The sequence below is a fragment of the Drosophila eugracilis genome, unplaced genomic scaffold (assembly GCF_018153835.1).
Source record: "Drosophila eugracilis isolate 14026-0451.02 unplaced genomic scaffold, ASM1815383v1 contig_496, whole genome shotgun sequence".
NCBI lineage: Eukaryota > Metazoa > Arthropoda > Insecta > Diptera > Drosophilidae > Drosophila > Drosophila eugracilis.
Window position 1 is genome coordinate 204,575 of NW_024573367.1, and position 17,194 is coordinate 221,768.

Below are 17,194 nucleotides of genomic sequence, written 5' to 3' on the forward strand. Positions count from 1 at the left end.
AAAAGTTTTTGGATTCGCCGGGCGTTAAATTGCCATTTGCATGGCCATAAGGGGATGTTCAGATTCTGAATGTCCGTAATCCGTTAACTGGTTAGGTCTGGTGGTCAGGGTAACATGCCCTGGGAATTTGCTTTCCACAACACATTTTATTGAACCTTTCGATTCGATTTTCTAGCATTTACCTGTGAATAGCAAACATTTCGGCGGCTTTTTTATATGCCGTTGGTGGAAAATTTTTGCCAAGTTCGCGGTTAATTAATATGCAATTAGAGTTTAATATCAATTTGCGCAATGTACAGCCAATAAACGGTTTTCATTGTTTGTCTGGCAAGTTTTTTCAAATTTGTCTGTAAATTGGAGCAGAAAGAAATTTCGTTTAGCAGTTTTTACGAATTGTGTTTAGCTTTCCATTGAATGGAAAATAATTGTATAATTTCCTTCGAGACCACCTTGATGTTTACTACATATGGCATCTAATGAGCAAAATAAATGTTAAATAATGTTCAATTTTCCTTGGAATATCCTAGTTTTCGACTTTTATAATGTTAAATGATGCTCACCATATGAGCATCAATGTAAATTTTCTGGGCATCATCATCATACTTTTTCGAAACATGACCAACATTTTACATTTTTAGGTGTGAATGCAGTTTTGTTGGAAATTTAATATCGAATTCAACGAAGTGTTGCATTCCAGATTCGGACCATTATTGGCTTAGTTATGGCCATACTACTGTCATCTTGAGAGGAAAATCGGAGGAGAAACCTAATTTCGCATTTTCTATAAGGGATAACATCGTCTTTTTTGAGAAAAATGTCACAACATTGAGATTTTTAGCTGTGAATGCAGTTATTATGGGAATCAAACTAAACAAGCTAAACGATGTAAGACACTTCATATTGCGAGCACTATTTCTTAGTATTTTATCAAAAACCCGACTTAATTTCGATGATTTTCCTGACTTTTTGAAATAATGTTAAGTGGTTCATTATGATCGTAGTTATTGTTGTCTCAGTTGGATTTTCCCGCCTTACCCTCAGCCTCACAGTTCAGAGATCGTGCATCCGACACGTTGGACAGAACACTACTGCTGGTTAACTGGATTTAACTGGATTTGGTTGTGCGAGGTTTTTCTATCGAAGACCCTCCAATTGCTACTGGCAGGCACCTGGCACAGCTGAGGTAAGAGTCGGATATAGACATTTCAATTGAATTGAGTCAGTCATTGGCAATTAACACTATGGACATACATTAGAGCCAGGCAAGAATTTAATTGCCAGCCAGGCAATCACCCGTCTTAATTGATCTCCCTCCGCCTAGATCAGCGTATTCCCCAGATCGTAAGAGGAGAATGGTTAATGGATAATGTGGATAGTAGTGGGGGTATAGTAGAGAATCAGATCGAGTTGGAAAGCGTTTGTGGGTGCGGCTTTTGGGTCTCAGGAATGCCACCGCTTTGGTATCCATTTGAAACCAACTCTGTAACAGGTTCACAGCAAATAAACGCAAACAAAGTGGCCAAGAAATATATATGGCGCTTAGCTAAGGAGTAAGAACGAATTTCAGATGCTGTATACAAAGGGAAAAGTATTTTCAAGTAGCTTTTTTAAAAATATTTAAGAAACACATAATTTAGGAATTGAAAATATATAAAAACCTCTTAAAATATAACTTTACATATCATCTAGTTGCAAAGTAAGACTAGTTTAGCACTAACTTTAGTAGAGTATAACATTTTGTAAGCCAGTAAAAGCCTCTTGGTGTTCTTCTAAAAGACTTCCAATATAATTAATTTAACAGAAATCGAGAGTTGGCAGAAGTAGTTAATGCTGGAATGTGATTGAGAGGGTTGAGAATTCGAAATGACAGATGAAAGTGGCAGATGTTGAGAATGTGAAAGGATTGGAGAGATGTGGATGGAGAAAGTCGCTTGATTCCAAATGTCAGGTTGGATAATCTGCAAAGAATGTTTGTTCAATAGAAAGAAAATCCAAGTGCCAATTTTATTGTTATTCCACTGATTTATCTATGTGATCAGTGTTGACCCTGCTAATCATGAGTTGCAATATCGTATTGTTGCTAAACTTAGTCGCAAGGTTATTCTTTAACAGAATGCATTCCACTTGAACCGGCTGACAGAGTCTTAGAACTTGTATCGATCAGTTCTGGCTGGCTTCCTTCTCTCAGTTGCACTATGGTTGATTAGGGTGGACCGCTTGTTATCTGTTATTAAGTTAGTAGTGATTTTTGCTAAATATCTAACATAAGTTGTAACTATTTTTTAATATAGCTAGAACTTTATGCGGTACCACGTGTCGTATGCGTGATGTGCATAGAAGTTTTGACATATTGTTTATTAAATTAGTAACTAAAAAGGAAATTCCTTAAATATTTAGGTTATAAACCTATATTACAGCAGTTTTTATTAAATATAACAATAATTGGGTAAGAACATAGCAAGGACAACATGTCGTATGAGTGATGCTTTTACAAAATTTTCTAATTCAGTTAAGTAAACCGTTCTTGTGTTCACTCCAAGCCGCCTGCTCTCTTTTTCTAATCCCATAGTGCTCACTCTTTCACGGACCGCTGCAGAAACGTGCGGCTAACCCAAGGCCAATTGGCGAATTGAAAGCGGAGTCGGCGTTCTAATTGGAATCCACTTACAAGCGCCGCTCCGCCTGCAAAGAATCATTTAGAGATATAGCAAAAAAACAAGGTATAGAAAGAATTATACAAAATGGAAAAGAAAAAAAAAACAATAAAAGCAGGAACTGCGAGCAGGGGCTGTGCGGATCAAGAAACTGCCAACCCTGAGAATCCGAATGAGACACTCTTGTCAGCCGGTTCCACAAATAATAATAATGCCATGTGCACGCAAACTATATTGTATGCTGTTGTATATGCTTGTATATGTCTATATATCGCCCCTCTAATGCTGGTCCAAAACCTATGCTTGTGTGTTTTTATATTTCTTGCGACACGGACACTTTGAATTTCAAGACACATCTTATTAAATATTCTTTGTGCCGCTGCCGCTGCTGCTCCTCCTCAGGTTCTTTTTTCTGAAGTAAACAAATCGGTCAACGGGCAACGGACTCGGGCACGTTTTTGCCAAAAGAAATAAAACCAGACCAAACCTCAGATCATCAGGCCAAAGTTATAGATACTCTTTTGGTTATAGTAAAAATAGATGAGTTAGAGAAAAGTTTTGAATGAAGGAAACATTTCTAGAAAGGGAATATTTTTAATCTTTTTTAAAAACATTTTTGGGCAAAAGCAACGATTTAGTTCGTTACTTTTGTATTTGATAATAAGTTTAGTTATTCCTTTTCCATATATTACTAAATACTTATGAAATAGAAATTTATAAACAGTTTTGAGTCTACGTAGCTAGACCTCTTCGATTCCACTCTTCTCTATTTCTTCTCAAGAAAACTCACTAGACAAACTCCACACTCATATACCAAACTTCATAATGAACCTCAGAAAGCATAAAATCAATACACCTTTTCTAAGGGTATCCAAAAAAAGAAATAAAACACTCGTTTAAATAAAGCTTCCGCAATGGCAAAAAACTCTCGGCTCCTCCTTATCGTTCACCAGATGGCCTTTTCGCCATATATACATATATATCTTTTACCTTTTTTTCGCTCAGTGATGGCGCTTCTTCTGTTGTCAGCGGGGTTGGGCAATTTTTCATGTGAGATCTCGAAAACCCCGACGAGTTCGAAGAACTCCGAGTATCGAAAACATAAACAAAATCCGAGACATATAAAAATTTGCAAGCAAAATGGCCGACAGGTTTGGCTCGAATTATTATAAACTATTAGAAGCGGTTCAGCTTAATGTTGTTGGCCAGCATCGAGTCGGCTGACTGCAGAAAACAATAATAATAAAAACAATAACAAAATACTGCCCGAAAACAAACAACAACAACAACAACAACAACAGTAACAGCAACAACACAGCTGAGAAACAAAAACAAAAAAAAAAGAGCTCGGATCACTGGTATTTTTAGTATGTGGCGCTGATTTACAAGGTGAACGGGTAAGGTAGCCAAGCCAGTTCAAAACCCCAGCTCGGGTCGCTTCACCGCCCCCTCTCCACCCTCCTGGAATCCCCTCCCTCTTTCAAACACCCCCTTGCCACTTGAAAACCCACCTGCTAAACAGCAAACATTTGGCTCTCAAATTATTTTGGACAAATTCCTAAACCGAAAAAATAAAACCGATACGAACCGTTTGGGATTCCGTTTCCACAGCCAAACTTTATTCGAAAAAAAAACCCCACTTCTGCGTCGCAAAATGTACGATGTTTATTTTGGAATTATTTAAGGAGTTTCTAATTATGATAATGATGACAATATTTGTTTATCAGTTTATTTTGTTGTTATTTCATTTATATAAAGTATTGTTCCCTTTTGATTTGAAATTAAGTTTTAATAGAGTTCTTAAATACTTTTTAAAGACATATTTTTTGATAAATGATAAACTCTATTTCACCCCTGCTAGCCCTGTAGATTCCCATTCCCATTCCCATTCCCATTATTAATTGAAAATTATTAGCCAACTCATTACAGCCTTATCGACACGAAGGTAATTATCATCCTTCGATTCTTATCGTTCAGCGCTACGTTATCATTTTCCGGGGGCAAAGTGAATGTGAATTGGGTAGGTTTTCCCAAAATGTTTAATTGTCGGGCAATCGAACGAGAACTATAAACAAACTATATAGATAAACTTGATTTAGAAATAAATTTGTTTAATTGACGAAATAAGGAGAGGCTATCTATCGGGGTTTCCGGAATTTTCTAATAGTATTTTGAAGGGCTTGAAGATAAGATTTAATTACAATCATATATTCTTCCTGTTTTTTGAAAAGCAAAAATAAAAAACCCCAAAAAAAATATATTTGAATAATGTTTGTCTCGTTTGGAGAAGAGCATTTTATCTTTGCTGACGGTGAGATCTTGTTTTCTAATTAATGACGTCTGCATTTCTTGATGTTTTTCGTTTTTAGAGGAATCACACAAACACAAACAAGACCAGACGAGCCGTGCGGCTAATTAATTAAGAAATAAAAATGCAACTTGAAATGCTTATCGGAGTTCGATTGAAAATTATTATTCTTATTATCGAGCGACATTTGCGGCAGTGATGATTCATCTTTCAGCTCTTGATAGGTTAAAAACAGACTCACATTGGGGGGAATTACCCGGGGCGTCGCTTCAGGTCGCTTCATAGTCCTTCTCTCGGCGAGTCCCCAAATAATTCTCCTTAAAAATTCCTTAATTTGTGCATGATCATCTTGAAAAGACTGACAGTCAAGTGCTCAATCGATTGTCTAAATATAAAGAATTATAAATAAGCGGCTTAGTCAACAATTATTTGTTTATTGTTCTGGCGTAATTGTCTTGATTTTTTGTTTCGATTTCGTTTGTGATAAGAGGGCCATATAGTATTGCATTGATTTCATCGCCATCGATAGCTGCGCGGGGTGAAGAACTGCCAATAAAAATGGGAGTGGGAAATCCCTTGACCCGATCATGTGTCCAGGGAATGGTTCGAGCAGTTCGTCCTTGGCCTTCACATACATAACTTTTTTATTCCTTCCTTTCCGCAACTCGTCTGCCTTGTATTATTTCTGGTTTTCCCTTTTATGTCAGGGCTTAATCGATTTTGTACTTGATTTGGCCCTACAGCTCCTTACTTTTGATGGTTTTTATTTATTTTTTATTTGAAAGAAACAAATGTTAACATATTTATTTACAAATTGTTCACTCAACTATTGTGCTTGCCTTCTTTTGTTGCTCATTTTTATTTATTTTCATTGTTGATTAAATGCTTTATTTATTCGGTCTTTGTTAATGATTTTCTATAGTTGTTATTATAATCTTATTTATTTAATTTTAAAAAAATTCATGGTATTTAACACCTACTCACCTATCAATTATTCCGCTTTAAGGTTTTCGTTTTTAAATCATTCACTCATACACTAATTTTTTGTTTATTATTTATGGAGATTTTTTAACATTGACAGATAAGTTCTTCATGCTTTTCAATTAAAAAATATAAAACGTAAATCATTTATATAGTTTTTAAAATATAATATAACTTTAAAGTGCATCACCGATTCGTGGGGTCACCCAGAGCGGTAACCTTCCTTTTTGCTGCTCCCGTTGCTGTCGCTTCTGTTTGCTGCCACTGGATTGTTGATTGTTGAATGTTGTTTTTGGACGTGCCTGTGCTGTGCTGTGCCACCAACGAAATTTCAATTGTCGATCTTTTTGGCTGTTTTTTATTGTAATTTATCGACTCGGATGCTACGTGAGTGTTATTGAAAATGGTCATTTCGCTGGCGTTACTCGTACGGCTGTCAGCACCTCCAAGCCACTCGATAATGTTGGACTACCTCCACCCATATTATATTGTGGGTACATATCTATATATATCTATATATATATGTTTGTCTGATGTTTTAAGTTTAATGTATTCAAACATTGAACTTTTATTTGCTGTGCAAGTGACCATAATGATGATGAGGAAGGGGAGGGCGTGGTCGCAACGGTTGTTGTTTACGCCTCCCATAGCGATTTTTGCATTATTGATTTGTAAACACTATATAGATATATACTTTTATGCAAAACCTCAAGGAAAATGTATAAGTGGGGTGCAGAGATAAAATTAAATTATAATTCACATGCAAACGGCGAAGCATAAAAATGTGAACAACAGAAAATATGTTAACAAGATATACAACTATATATATATATATATATAGATGAACGGAATTATAACTACTTTTTGGGGGGCTCAAACTTACATTTTTCATACATTCCTTACAGCCCTCATAAATTATTGGGCTTTATCGGTTTTTTGGCTAACCTCATGATAAATATTCAGTGGCATTTTTTGTATATATTTCTAAGACAAGAATTTGTGCACTTGGGAGTGGTTATATTGACAGATTCGGCAAAAAAGAAATTCATTAATTTTTTGAAACCGCCAGCAGCTAAAAATAAGATTAATTATACGGGCTTGACAGGGATATAAATAATTTTAATTAATTAAATAAATAAAATATTAATTTTGAAAGGGTGGTAAAGGGGGGTAGAAGTCTTTGATAAATACAAAAGTTAAATAAGCAAAAATATTTCTGAAATACAACTTAAAAACTAACAAATGATTACCGAATTGTCAAGCAAAAAAAGAGAAGAGGGAAAATATAATTAGTACCCTTTAACCATTTGTAGTCGAATATTAAGTTAGTGCGCAATAAATGGTAAAATGTGTTACTTAAAGTGCCAAAATGGCAAACCCTTCCGTCTGAATATAGATATTACTTTGCACGTAAGGCGAGTATATTCTATTTACGATCTGGCAGATAGCATTTCCCTACAGACAGATAAATAAAATGAACCAAATTACGGGGAATGCTGGACATTTGCTACGCCACATTCATAAATAACCAAGTGTTTGGCACATTTTGATGGATCGCCAGTCATTTGTCATAATGCTTGGCATAAAAGCCGCAAAACAGAAGAAGAGCTGAATATACATATTTGACGATATATATATATTTATATGTAATAATAAAAACCGGATTCGATTCCCCCGGCAGAAGATCAAAAACTTAAAGACAGGCCTCCCCCAGACGGTGGTATGGTGGTATCAAATTCTTAGATTAAAACACAACAATATATAGTCTATATATTGACAAAAAACATAAAATGGGTTTCGCAAGACGCAACTTTTCATTGATTGGCGATAATTAATCAAGGGTTGAAGGGGTTTTGACCGGACGGAGGATGAGCACTTAGCGTTGTCATGTTAATGGTCCACTCTAATGTCGTACATTAATTGCCCCGATGACTGATCGCCGATCACTCGCCATTCGGCGGAAGGCTATGCAAAGTCTGGTCCGGATTATGGATTACGAATTAGGGTTTATGGATTATAAATTATGGATTATGGTCTACGAATTTCACCTGGCACAGCAGCACGCACAAATATCGAGCTTATCAATTAGATAGTTCGCAAATTGCTGCTAATTGCAATTTAGGCTTTGTGGTTGCAAATAAATAAATGTGGAATTAATATCGGTTAAGAAACTAAATAGTTTTCCCTAGACTAGCCATCCGTTTTGCTAATATTTCTTTTGCCATAATATTTATTATTTGTATTTGCGCTTTTCACGTACTTGTTTTCCCCCTCTTCTTCTCTATCGTTTTGTATTTATACCCGTTACTCGTAGAGTAAAAGGGTATACTAGATTCGTTGAAAAGTATGTAACAGATAGAAGGAAGCTTTTGCGACCCTATAAAGTATATATATTCTTGATCAGGATCAATAGCGAAGTCGATTGAGCCATGTCCGTCTGTCCGTCCGTCCGTCCGTCCGTCCGTCCGTCCGTCCGTCCGTCCGTATGAACGCTGAGATCTCAGGAACTATAGCAGATACAAGGTTGAGATTAAGCATGAAGATTCTTGAGGTCCCGGGACAGCGCAAGTTTATTACAGCATCCTGCCACGCCCACTCTAACGCCCACAAATCGCAAAAAACTAAAATTGCTGAAATCTCAGGAACTATTGCAGTTAGAAAGTTGAAATTCAGAAAGTATAATCTTTAGATGACAGCGCATCTTATAGTAGTACTACTATCCGGCCACACCCACCCATACGCCCACAAGGCTCAAAAGACGGTTTTCGGATTTTCTAGAAAAGCTGATATCTCGGTAACTATAAGAGATAGAAAGTTCAGATCAAGCATGTATGTTTCTATAATGCTCCCAATGCGAATTGTTTTTTTCCGATCACGCCACGCCCACTCTAACGCCCACAAAACCCGAAAAACCAAAAATTCAAAAATCTCAAAAACTATAAAAGCTACACAATTTTGCTTAGGAACACGTATTTAGGAGATGCCTCTGCAACTTGCCACGAAGTTGCATTTGGCCACGCCCACTCTAACGCCCACAAACCGCGGAAAACTGTGGAGTCTATAATATAATTATGAATGCCTTCGTTTGACCTTGTGTAACTTATTTCTGTCAATATCTATCGATTTACCAAAGATTTTTCAAATCGGAACATTATTTCGCTATTTATGAAGAAATTAAGGTTATAAGGCTCCACATGGGCAGTGACGTCACTATAAGCATACTCAACATACTTCCTCTGACAATAGGTGGCGCCTTGTGAATTTCCACTAGCAAAATTAATATTTTAAAATTGTGTAAAACAGTAACGGGTATCTTATAGTCGCGGCACTCGACTATAGCGTTTCCTCTTGTTTTTATATATTTTTTCTTCTCTCTTTTTTTTTTTTTTTTTGAACCAGCTGTGCTAATTTTTTCCCGCTATTGTTTGGAAAAACTTACCCTGAGAGAGTCGTACAACGGCGAAAAAATAGAGACGGGTGGTGGGGTAGAAAAAATACAAAATAAATAAATATTAAGTACATAAATGGTATTTACCGCCAGTTGTGGAAAGAGTTTACTACGTCAATTTCAATGTGGCGTGTGGCATGTAGACAACGGGGAAGGTCGTGAGCAGGGCTTTGGATCGTATCTAGAATATATCTCGAATGAATATTGTATCTGAGAAGTACGTTTTGTGTGTGTGTGTGTGTGTGTGTCTCGACATTGAGATGTAGTTCGCATTTGATAGTCAAGGTCCCGCGTATTCTTGCGATTATGAAACATTTTTTGTTTTTGGTTTTCGCTTTTTTCGGGACGGATGTTCTAGGGGGCGGTGTTACAATTGATCTATTGTGGGAGCAAATCGGTTGTCATGTATATTCTTTTATGACGTTATATCCTATCCATTGTTAGGGCTCGTTAAGGTGGAAATTTTGTGTAACACCTGAAATAATTACGCTCCTGAAAATTATATCACGATGACAAGAAGCTATAAACGACACATGTTACCGAGAATTTGCACTTTCCGCTTTGTATTATTTTTCACTTTTTGGTGTTTTGTTTTTCGCGTTGTAAAAAATACAATGTTGCCGTTTTATTAACCGAACTGCAAGTGTGATTTTTACACAATACCATCTGATAAATCACTCAGCGAACTTTTCCAGCGCTAATGGCTAAGAAGATGGCCGAAAAGGTTGTAAACTTAATGAGCCATAATTACAGAATAATAAAATCAATAAAATCCAATCAACTGGGACACAGGTCGAAACAGATCAGCCCAGATCGGCTATATATATATATCCTATATATGTTTTTTATGAACGGCCTTGCGATAAAAGAGAGAAGTGAACCGAAATTTAGCTCCCATTGTTGGCCAATAAAATGTGGCATAAAAACGCTGGGCAGCGGAATAAAAATTGCAATTGAAATGGATCCGAGCAAAAAGCGACATTCTTGTTTTTGGGGTGTGGCTGCTGTTGATTCAAGATTTCAGACTGGCCACTGGCCACTGGCCACCATCGACCACAGAATATTGCGCATACGCCACGTGCAACCAAGTGAGCAATGTCAACAAAAAAATAAAATAAAAATAAAAGATCAAATGCAAGAAACGTTTTAGAAAGGTTTTACCAACGCTGTCAAACCAATTAATTAATTTTCTGTTCTAAATTATGACTTGAGTGGTTTTTTACTTTACTTAACATAATTTTTTAAGACTTTCAAATAACTTGTCTTACTTACTTTTTGAGCAGAGTTATTAGTCAGAACAATTAGAGTTTCATTTATATTTACTTATGGGAAATTACCATTATTAATATATTTTATCTACCCTTAAAGGGTTTCCTGGAAAATCCAAGTGCCCGCTGATATTCTGTCCTTGTTCTTTTTCGTTTTTCGTTTTTAATATTTTAATTATTTTTGATTATGCTTTTCCTCATGCCTTCTTGTTTACTCTGGCCACTAGACGAGCAAAAAAAAAAAGAAAACTACTACCTGTCGCGTTTATGTAATTGTTGTTTGCCTGGCCTTTGTCTTCACTGTACCCCGACGACGACGACGACGCCGTCGCTACGGCCCCACCATCCCGCCAACCGTCGCGCCACAGTGGGGCCTGGTTAATGTACGTCCTTGACCATCAGTGGTGCCAAAAACAGCCAAGAAATGAATTTAGCCGAAATATACTGATGGCTGACGCGTTTTGGCCGTTCTTCGACATGCAACTGCAGGCCATTTCGTCGTTTCGTCGTTTCGTTTCATTTCGGATCTGAATGGTTCGTGGTGTATGGGGATCGGTTTTTAGTCTGTTGCTGGTTTTTGTTTTTGGTTACAAGTCCGAGTGGACAGACCAGTTTGCGATTGCATCGAGAGATTTATTTATAGACACTCGAACTGGCACTGCACCGACTGCACTGGCTCTTAACCTCCATTTGGGACACGCGGCGTATGAGTTATGTCGATTGCGGTTCACTGCAAATTATGCGACACGATTCGCAAAAGCCAGAGACGGCAAGAAGGGGCCCCCAAATGCGATTGCCAAACCAATGGTTATTGCCTGAGAAGTATATATATTCTGTATTTCTGGGTAGTCTTAAGGGCGTAGAAATACCTTAACGATCAGATAGTATATGTTTGTTTGTCTTGGGAAAATCTAGAAGATTCTTTCTATGCTATGAGAATGCAAGGCTTTCTAAAGGGACCTTATACTTATTGTTTCCTAAAAATGAGTTCAATGATCCTTGATTGATTTCCTTGCATCAAATGTTATGTTTTATAATTATTGACTAAACCTTTTCCTATTGTACTATCCTACCAGGTATTCCTCAGTCGTTATCCTTGGAACTGCTTAAGCACTGGAAAGTTAAAGAACATCACATCATAATCGTATTTAAGTCAGCTTAATGCGTTTCTTGTTCGGCCATATCAATAATTTGTGGCTTTTTGGGGGGATCTTTCTTGTTGGCCGATTCAGTTTCTTTGTCAGGTGGTGGTTGCTGACTTTGTCGGTAAATCAACAACTTGCGTTGCATTTTTTTCGGCCAGTTGGTTAGTTTCAAATGGACGATGTCCGTTTGGCGATGCCAGCAAATCGTCTTAATGGCTCTGATAACCAAGCTACTTGGCCAGACTTAACACAAGTCAGGCGAACAGGCGAGCCCAACCAATCCGAATTCGAATCCAAATCGAAACCCAAAACCAAACCGAAACCCAACCGATCCGAACTGATCCGAACGGTCCACCGATTCTAGTTTTAACCGGCATTAAGCGGTTTCGGGCTGTTTTTCTGTTTTCATCAACATCGCCGCCTTGCTCGCCGGTTTCCAGCAAATATTTATTTACATACTCTCAATGGGGGGCACTTGGCTCACAGCTCCGTACATGTCACCATTTTCCGCACTTATTAGATCTGTCTAACATTCCGGTCTAGGAAATTTGAAAGCTATGGATTTGGCGTTTGCTTGTTTCTAATAATCCAGGAAAATTCTGGGAAAACCCTAGATGAGTCGCTCTATTGGACTTTGTATTACTTTAGCTTTGTTTCTATATGCTGCTGCCTTTGAACTTACTTAGTACTTCAAAAGTATATACTAAGTTCTTTAATTATTTTAACTATATAAATGTAGATAAACTTCCCTAATATAAACCTAGAGTATCTGCAATTTTCCAACTCTCTCCCCCAACGAGTCTTTCGCACTTGTTCGTGTGGCTTTCTTCGATTCGGGATCGGATCAGATCGGATCGGATCGAAGGGGCTTAGCCCAAGCTATGGACAGTTGGACAATTGAAAGATTGATGGCTGCGCCAAGAGCGCTGGCTAATGACACAAAGCGGGCCGATACCATACGATACCATTTGATACCATCCTAACTGTCGGTCTCCGATCTAGACTGAATTACCGTTGCGTGGACTTCTTGTGGATTTTCTTGGCTCGCGTGCGTGGGTTTTTCTCGTTTATTTTTTTGGGTTGGGCAATTGACATTTCGAGTCCAAAATCCAGTTGGTTCGCAGCAGAAATTCTAATTGAAAAAGAACATTTAGGTAGACAATAAGAATCGTTTCATTTTTCATCGAAAATAATTAGTATTTAAATGGCGAGGAACGATCAGAATTTCCCAGACACTCAATCATCATTTGGCCAAAGATTTCTTTTTGTTGTTTTTAAGCACATCCATTAGGCATTCTATGCGATCGTGTGATTTATGTCGTTTAGTTGAGCTCATTACTTGGCTATCTTGATTCACAGCAAATGTTGTGAGGAGCTGACAGTGAAATGGGTATTTAATTAACTGTGACTTGGTAAATATATATGCGAAAAATGAGAAACTTACACACTTGGTTCTTGCTTGGCATCTATATTTATAATTTTTCAACACCTAGCACACCGTACCAGAACATCATTCATTGCAAATAACGGCAGCTGTTTAAACGGTTTAATGATTATTTACAATATTAACGAACTGTTTACGCTTAAATGGTTAAAAAATAAAAAATATACTAGCTCTACTATTGTAATACTTACAAAAATATTGATGAAATTGCCTTTAATAATCATAGTGATTCACGCAATATTTCAAGGCTCGATTTAATCTATATACTTGGCCGGCCGAAAAATATCGTAAATCAATTTCTATATATTTCAAGTACTTCACATTAAAGTAGTGATTCACAGCTAGTCTATTTTGAATGAAGTACTTAAACGTCCCCAAAAATCGTTCCATTTTAATTAAAATCTAGCACTTAAAGTCTAATCAAGGAAATTCAATAGATTTTGGCACGGCCCAAGCGCTGTCTAAGGATGAGTAAGAAAATTAGCACTTTCATTTACCTATCTGTGTTTTTTTTATAGTGGAAATTCACCGAAGGTCGAGGTATTTTTGAATATAATTAAATTTTGATCAACTTTATAAAAAAAAGTAAACACTCTTGTGAGTTTCCTTATTCTATCTAAACTCTCGAAATCAGTTTATGACATTAAAACTCCCTCTATCTCAGCATCCAAAGCCCCCAATTCAGAGTGCTAAAAATTCAATAAATATATAAAATAATTAACGATGAGTTGGATGAATCGGTGGATCGGCGGATTGAGGCAGATGGAAACCAATTGGGTCCGGCGCAGAGCAGTCTGCCGAATGTATATATATCTTGGCTTGACCAAGTGTTAATTGTTCTTAGCCATTATTAATTGATTGAATTAATGAATGAATGTCGGCTAATGATAAGGCAGACAGGAATCGAAGCAAATGTTGCTGCAGATGATGAAATGCCGGGGGGATAGTTGGATGGATTGTAAACAATGATTATGAGGCAGTGAACTTGAAAAGGTTATTAAAAATTCAAGTGCGGTAGCCGGGGCGCTAAGGCAAATAGCTGTGCTCATATATATTCGTAGCTGTCTGACCCACATGAGAGTGTCGCCGTTTCCTCCAGATACATGTCACTATATATATATGCACACATATATACTAAGATATAGCCGACTTTTCTGTCGCTTTCGTGGCACTAGATTTACAGTTCGGCCAGCTCTCATAAAATGATTTGCAATTTGCTTAAGCCAAACACAAACACAAGCCGGAGTATGGGCCACGAATTCTAACGCACTCTTATCTCCAAAAAAACCCACAAGATTTCACAGATCTGTGAAAATATCGCTTACTTAGTCAGCGATCTCAGTGCATTATGAGGATTCTGATCGCTTTTTCTGAAAACCTTCTGATTTAGCTACTTTAAAGATACTTCTACTGTAACCGCAATAATAAATGATTCATGTCCAAGTTTATGGGCATTATCTCTTGAGACGATAATAAAGTCATGACAATTGAGGCCCTAAAGTAATGACTATCTATAAATACTAAATTTAGAGAAAGATATAAACAAGTTCCCGAGTATTTAGATAGTGGAATTTTTCCGAAAAATGAATATGCGTAGCCAAAACTAATTAGCATATCAAAATCTTTGTGAAAATACCGTTTTTGGTGGAAAACTAGTTTACATACCAGACCAGCATTCTCTGTGACAAGATTTGAATATATATATATATATATATATATATATTTTCCATAAACCGACTTTGAGATGTTTGGGGCTTATCTTATCTTTGTGGCAGTGGTTTATCTTTCGCGTTAGTCAGCCTAGTATAGCTAAGTATCTTGTGATGACTCGTGAGGATTTGGTGTCTTTGTGTTTTTGGTGATTTTTCTTGTCATTGCCATTTAGTTGGGGTTATGCAATTTCATACAGATTTGATTAATAGGTGGTTCTATAGCCTATAGCCTTTCCGAAGATATTTGCACGTGCCTGGCCTCCAATTAGCACCCCATCTGCTACTGCCACTAATAGTTACATGGGCTATCATGTGGTGTCTACGATAATTGCATAAGCCATTATGACTGGAAGTCGCATCAGATCGCATTGGATCTCCCATTGGCATCCGGGTGACTCGCTCAGGAGGCCAAATGAATCAGTCTATATGTGATATATATATACTATAGTACGCACTCGATCTTAACCGAGTCAGCTTGGGGCAGATCAGTGCAGATTGTGTCTTGGATGCTTAATTGAAATGTTCCGCACTTTGGGATGAAGACAGTGTGGGTGCGGGCTCTGAATCGCAATGTCTAATAAATAAATTGACAATTATACGAGTCCCTCTTTCCCCGAATTCATTGTATCTATGGGTATCCACGAGATACACGAGATTGATAAGCGGCGGTGCTGTTTGTCCGCCTGATGACGTCGACAGCCTGCACTTTTTGTATTATTCCATTAGGATTGACTGCGTAGTGTAAGATTAATGCTAATGGTACTAATTTTCGTGGAAAATATATCCTTGTTTCTATACAAGTATAAGAGCTTGAAAGGCATTTCAGAACAATCTATTTTCGATAACAAATATGGGTTATAAGTTGGCCTTGAGACCGGGTTTAACGAACTTAAATCGTTCAATAGCTCATTGGGGCTTATTTACACAAAAGAAACGTAAATTTTGTTTAAACATAAAGTTGACAAAACCAAAAACTCACAAAAAGAAAACGATAAATGAAAGGAACAATCGCTTGAGTGCTAACAAATGTTCTTTAGACCAAATTCTTGAGAACCAAGAAGGCCAAAACATTGCGGATATGGTAACCGATTGTTCGATTATATATAAGCATATATATGTACATATATATTGGATGAGCCCGCATCTCTGTTTGTCAACATCAATATAATCTTATATCTTTTATACATATATCCATATCATATCCATATCGTGACGTCGGAATACCGAAATTGAGACACAAAAACCGAGAGACGAGACAATAAACGACAACGTCGTTCGTTTAAGCAAACAAATAAATAATTAATAAATTAAAAATGAAACGATAAAAATTGCTTGACGACTTGGTGGCCTGTCGCTGACTCTTTTGTTTTTGTGCCCAATGAACGTATGTACGTTCCATACGTATATGGACCCATTTGGAAGTTGGAGGCGGGGGGCCTTTTGTTTTGTTTGTCCACATCTACCCGTTTGTTTGTTGTTTTGCCACAAACAATTGCAGCTCAGAAAACCCATTTTTGTTTTATGTGTGATATCATATAATATATGATATGCCAGATATCCCTCGATTTATCAATGGCATTGCGCCAATTGTTGTCTCATCCCTTCCATTAACGGCAATTATTGGCAATTATCGAATTAAGATGTGCTGAAATCGGGAATGATGGGGGGGCTTTCGGTTCGAGGGGGACTTTGGCGATATCGCTGCCGTTAAATCCAATTTTCAATATATATATCTCTTCACATATACACATATCACAAACTCGGATACTCCACGAAAGTGGGCGTGGCGTCGGCATCCGATAATTTCTAATGAAAGTTGAAAAGCGCCGCTGGAAGCGATTGGCTGGCGTGTGAATCCCACAGCCAATCGAACTGCAACCGAATGCGAACAGGTTCGAAGCGCCATCGAACATCAAACTTCCTGGCGCCGAACTTCACGGCGATGCTGCGCAGTCGACTTCCGCACAGTGGGCTGAATTTAAATAACTCCAATTTGTTTGTGATAATAACGAAAGTAAATTGGCTTGAAAAGTTTTCCCATTCATAAATATATATGTATATATTTGTCAAACAAATAAGTGAATGGGAACATTCTTAAAAGCTTTTATATTTAATTTGAAAAGACGAAAGTAATTTACAATAATAAGTTCGAGGTAACGTTTTTGGCAAACAAGGCATCATTTACTTTCAATAACTAAGTATGTATTAACATTAAGTATTTAATGGCATTTTGC